The 5,482-nt window shown below is 50.2% G+C and overlaps 1 protein-coding gene across 3 annotated transcripts in view; it reads left to right on the top strand.

Moving 5' to 3' along the window:
- The first annotated feature begins 272 nt into the window (after positions 1 to 272).
- Positions 273 to 5,482, top strand: part of INO80 (INO80 complex ATPase subunit) — a 131,931-nt gene continuing 126,721 nt past the window's right edge. The window contains exon 1 of one of the 3 annotated variants that reach the window (XM_017530985.2): positions 273 to 869. The gene's annotated coding sequence lies outside the window, so the exon portion shown is untranslated. Of the gene's footprint in view, positions 870 to 981; positions 999 to 5,482 lie in introns of those variants that run through there. The other 2 variants (XM_017530984.2, XM_037739439.1) reach the window with 2 other exon arrangements.

Here is a 5,482-nt window from a genome sequence, read left to right as displayed (position 1 = left end):
CCCAAACTAATTACTGTATAATAGAGTACACACCAGGCACTTTCCCGACAATCTACAACCCCATCCAAAGGGGTCAGAAACTGGTAATAAAATACCAGCCGCGAGCCTTTCCTTCCCCTCAAGTTGTCAATTTGGCGACACATTCCCACCTCTAGCCTGCAGGAACAAATATTCCCAGGATCCCGGGCGGTTTCAATTGACGCTACTTCCGGGAAAAGTAACCTTGCCTAGGCAGTTGCGGGCCTACAAAGCTCTCGCGACATTTCCTCCCGCGAGATCTGCTTGCTCACTGTAGCGATGACATCCTCCTCCTCCTCCCCGCTGCCTTTCGGCAATCTTCGCCAGTCCCAGCCTCGACCAATCTGTACTCAGATGGCATGGATCAGGGTCTCCTCTGGAACCCCGGTCCGCACCGGGCGTCAGGTGGCAGCGGCGGGGTGCAAGCTGCACGAGGCCGACAGCAGCGGCACTGCGGGTGGCCACGGGCAGGCGACGAGCAGTGAGTGTGGGCGGGGCGGGGGTAAGCCACCCGAGTAGCCGCTCGATTGTTCTGGCCTGGCTATGGCGCCTCTCCTCCCCCCCGCCATGGCTCCCCGTGTCCCTGCTCCGCTCCTCTCAGTGAGTGAAAGTGGCCGCCGCCGCCGCCGGCCCAGCGCCCGCAGCCGCCTCAGCGCCGCCGCCATCTTGGGGTCCCAGGAGCCGCGGAGGGAGAGAGCTAGGAGCGTCCACACCCAACGCAGTCACCGTCCCACGGCCTCAGAGAGCGAACCGCGGCTCCACCGTCGGCGGGGCGACCCCCCCCTCCGGACCCCGCCCGCACTCCGCCCCCCCTCCGCCGCCGCCGCGGCGGCGGGGCCCGGCGGCCCGAGGTGAGGCGACTAGACGTGGGCGGGCGAACGGAGTGGGGGTTGTGTAGGCCTTGTTGCTCCCCTCTCTGCGGGCGACAACTGGGCCGCGTCTTAAAGGGGCAGTCGCCCCCGGCCCTTCGACTTGTTGGGGTTAGTATGGAGGATGGGTGTGGACACTCCCCGCAGGGTTGGGACCTCAGGGACTTAGGGCCTCGTCCTTCCCGTCTCATATCTCGAGAGACCCGGGGTCACGCGGTGATCTCAGCTACCTGAGGAAGCCCGTGGGGCGCCCACACGTGGGGAGTGTGTTAGACCAGGTGCACGTGGGACCCGGTGGGGCGGTGTCGGGCTAACACGTGTGTAGGTTTGGGGGTGGGCAGGGGCAGGGCGGAGGCTGGAAGGCGTTGAGTGAGAACCTTGTGAGGGGTGTAGATCTGTCATTTTAAACAAATGAGATTTAAGGAGTTTTTAGTGTAAGTGTCTATTTGTAAGGCTCAAGTTGAGATGTGGCTGAATGGTGCACGCTGCTGGCTGGTGTTGGGTGGGGGCAGGCTGACACCTGCATAGACTTAGGAGTGTGTAGATGACACTCCTGGTTTTTCAGTTTTTTGTAGAGCGACTAGGCAAGTGTCATCCTATTTTGACATTCCTTCTTGAGCTTGCTGATGAAAAGTACTACTTCCGTAATCACCGAGGCTGGAAGCCCCCTACAGTTTATTAGTGACAGAGCCCAGGAAGCCACTTACTATTCTAGCTAACAGCCAATTGTGTCTGGAATTCTTTGATTCACACACTGTCTCTAGTTTCATTCTTGTTAGGAATGGGCGAAGGAATTTGGAGGTTGACCTGGCTAACATTACAGGTTAGTTTTTCAGTGACTTCATGATTTCCTTTGCCAACAAAATTATTGTGGCTTTTCAGTGGCAACTTAAAAAAATTAAATAATAAGCTTTATTGAAATATGATTCACATACCAAAAAATTCAGCTTTCTAAAGCATATAATTCATTGATATTCTAAAACTATATTAAGTTCTACAGCCATCAACCACTGTTTAATTCGTCATCCCAAAAAGAATCTCTAGAAGCCATTTAGCAGTCACTCCCCATTCCCTCTCCCCCCAGCCTCAGGTAACCACCAGTATTTCTGTCTAGATTTGCCTATAAAAAGAGTCATACAATATGTGTCTACATTCTTTGCTTGGTTTGTTTCGCTGAACATGGTGTTTTCAAGGTTCATCCATGTCGTAGCATGTATCAGGACTTCATGCCCCCCCCCTCTTTTTTTTTGAGATGGAATCTCGCTTTGTAGCTCAGGCAGGAGTGCAGTGGCGCGATCTTGGCTCTCTGCAGCCTCCACCTCCCAGGTTCAAGTGATCCTCCTGCCTCAGCCTTCTGAGTAGCTGGGACTACAGGCCCCTGCCACCACGCCTGGCTAATTTTTTTGGTATTTTCGAGTAGAGAAGCGGGGGCGGGGGAGGGTTTCACCGTTGTTAGCCAGGATGGCCTAGATCACCTGACCTCGTAATCTGCCTGCCTAGGCCTCCCAGAGTGCTGGGATTACAGGCATGAGCCACCGCGCCCTGGTGAGTCCGTCCTTCAGTCCTTCCTTCAGTCCTTCCTTCCTTCCTTCTCTCCTTTCCTCCCTCCCTCCCTCCCTCCCTTTCTTCCTCCCTCTCTCTCTCTCTTTCTCTCTCTTCTTTCCTTCTTTCCTTCCCTCCCTTCCTCCCTCTCTCCCTCCCTTCCTTCCTTTTTTCTCGACGGAGTTTAGCTCTGTCACCGTGCTGGTGTACAATGCCGCGATCTCAACTCACTGCAACCTTCGACTTACCGGTTCAATCGATTTTCCTGCCTCAGCCTCCTTAGCAGCTGGGACTACAGGTGCACGCCACCACACCCGGCTAATTTTTGTATTTTTAGTAGAAACGGGGTTTTACCATGTTGGCCATGATGGTCTCCATCTCTTGACCTCGTGATCCGCTCACCTCGGCCTCCCAAAGTGCTGGGATTACAGGCATGAGCCACCGCGCCCAGTCCTTTTTTTTTGAGACAGAGTGTTGCACTGTCAACCAGGCTGGTGTGTGGTGGTGCGACCTCGCCTTGCTACAGCCTCTACCTCCCGGGTTCAAGCGATTCTCCTGCTTCAGCCTTCTGAGTAGCTAGAATTACAGGCGCCCACCACCATGACCAGCTAGTTTTTTTGTATTTTTAGTAGAGACAGTGTTTCAGTATGTTGGCCAGGCTATTCTCCAACTCCTGACCTCGTGATCCGCCCGCCTCGGCCTCCCAAAGTGCTGGGAGTGCTGGGATTACAGGCATGACCCACCACGCACAGCATTGTTTGTTTTGTTTTTTTGTCAGAGACTGAGACTCTGTTGCCCAGGCTGGAGGGCTGTGGTGCGGTCTTGGCTCACTGCAACCTCCACTTCCCAGGTTCAAGTGCTTCTGCCTCAGCCTCCTGCTGCCACCTCTGGCTAATTTTTGTATTTTTAGTGGAGACGGGTTTCACCATGTTGGCCGGGATGGTCTTGAACTCGTGACCTCAAGTGTTCCGCCTGCCTTGGCCTCCCAAAATGCTGGGATGACAGGGATGAGGCACTGCACCTGGCCTCATTCCTTTTTAATACCAAATAATATTCTATTCTGGTTGTATTTTATGTTTGAAATTTTCAAGCTCTTCCTCCCATAAAACAATTTGAGATTATGTGTGGTAAATGTTGCATACCTTTTAGACTTTAAAATAAATTTTGTTTTTAAGGGATTCATTTCCATCATTTAGTTTACTGTGTTCTTCTACATTTTATTTCAGTAGAAACCAAATCAATTTTTGAAAGTCTGTAAATTGTGATAGAAAATAATAATTACATTTGTGTAGAGAGCACAAATGTGATTAGAAAAGTTTATGTCTAATAAAAACATTTGAGTACATCAAGGTGGAAATGTGATTAAGTCGAAGCAACAAATCAAGAGCAGTGATGCTGGGCGTGGTGTCTCAAGCCTGTGGTCCCAGCTACTCAGGAAGCAAGCACTGGCACAAACATAGCTCACTACTCTTGAGCCCCTAGTGAGCTATGATTGTGCCATTGCACTGCAGCCTGGGTGCAGAGTGAGACCCTGATCATGCCAGTGCATTGCAGCCCAGGCACAGAGTGAGACTCTGTCTCTTAAAAAAATTTATAAGCTGTGGTGTTAGAAGTTCACTTAATAAAAGTTTGTCGGCTGGGCACAGTGGCCCTTGCCTGTAATCCCCTGTAGTTGGGAGGCTGAGACTGGTGGGGATCACCTGAGGTCAGGAGTTTGAAACCAGTTTGGCCAACATGATAAAACCTTGCCTCCACTAAAAATACAAAAAATCAGCAGGGCGTGATGGTGCGCTTCTGTAATCCCAGCTACTCAGGAGGCTGAGGCAGGAGAATCACTTGAACCCAGGAGGCGGAGTTGCCGTGAGCTGAGATGGCGCCACTGCACTCCAACCTGGGCAACAAGACCAAAACTCTGTGTCAAAAAACAAAACAAAGCAAAACAAAAAGCAACTGGCTAGGGGATTTAATACCTGAATGTACAAGTTCGTGTTAAATAGGCCAGGCTTGGTGGCTCACACCTGTGATCCCACCACTTCGGGAGGCCGAGGCAGGTGGCTTGCCTGAGCTCGGGAATTTGAAACCTGCATGGGCGACATGGCAAAACCTTGTCTCTACAAAAAATACAAAAATTAGCCAAGCATGGTGATGTGAACCTGTAGTCCAAGCTACTTGGGAGGTTGACGTGGGAGGATGGCTTGAGTCCAGGAGGCAGAGATTGCAGTTAGCTGTCATAGAGCCACTGTACTTCAGCCTGGGCAACAGAGCCAGAGCTGGCTCAGAGAAAACAACAAAATACAAATGAAAGGTAAATACTAGGATGCAGTGGGTTTTAGAGTGGACAGAGTGGGTTAGGGCTAATAGGAGACTTGAGTTTTTATAGGAAAACTGTTGAAAAGTTTTAAAGTTGGATCTTAAGCGTCAGAGTCTTGATATGATAGGCTATAGCATGTAGAGATTGAGAAGGGCATAGACACTAATATCAAACAACTCTTGTGAGTCAGTCACTGTGGTAGATAACATATATTATCATTTTAATGCTCATAAAACTTCCTTGTAGTTATCCACATTTTACAGATGACAAAATTGAAACCAAGTTAAATCACATACCCAGTAAATAACAGAATCAGTATTCTATTTTTGTTATAGTCCTTCTGCCTTCCCAAAAAGTATTTTGAAGAGTATTTTCAGCCAGGCCTAGTGGTTCACACAGAACTTTGGGAGGCAGAGGAGGGAGGATCACTTGAGTCCAGGAGCTTGAGACCAGCCTGGTCAATATAGTGAGACCTCATCTCTACAGAAATAAAACTGTTGGATGGGGGTGGCATGTGCCTGTAGTTCAGCTACTTGTTAAACTGAGATGGGAGGTTTGCTTGAACCTGGGAGGTTGAGGTTACAGTGAACCCTGATTGTGCTGCTGCACTCTGGCCTTGGCAACAGAGCTTTTCCCTCCAGAGCAGGGTTCTTAACATTTTTAAATGTGTCTTGGACCCCTTCGTAGTCTAAAGAAACCTGTTCTCTTGGGCAAGAGGTTTTTTTTTATTTTGAAATGGAGT

Source organism: Cebus imitator, unplaced genomic scaffold (genome assembly GCF_001604975.1).
Source record: "Cebus imitator isolate Cc_AM_T3 unplaced genomic scaffold, Cebus_imitator-1.0 Scaffold70, whole genome shotgun sequence".
Classification (NCBI taxonomy): Eukaryota; Metazoa; Chordata; class Mammalia; order Primates; family Cebidae; genus Cebus; species Cebus imitator.
The sequence above is the reverse complement of the archived record's forward strand: the minus strand, read 5'-3'. Positions and strand labels throughout refer to the sequence as shown.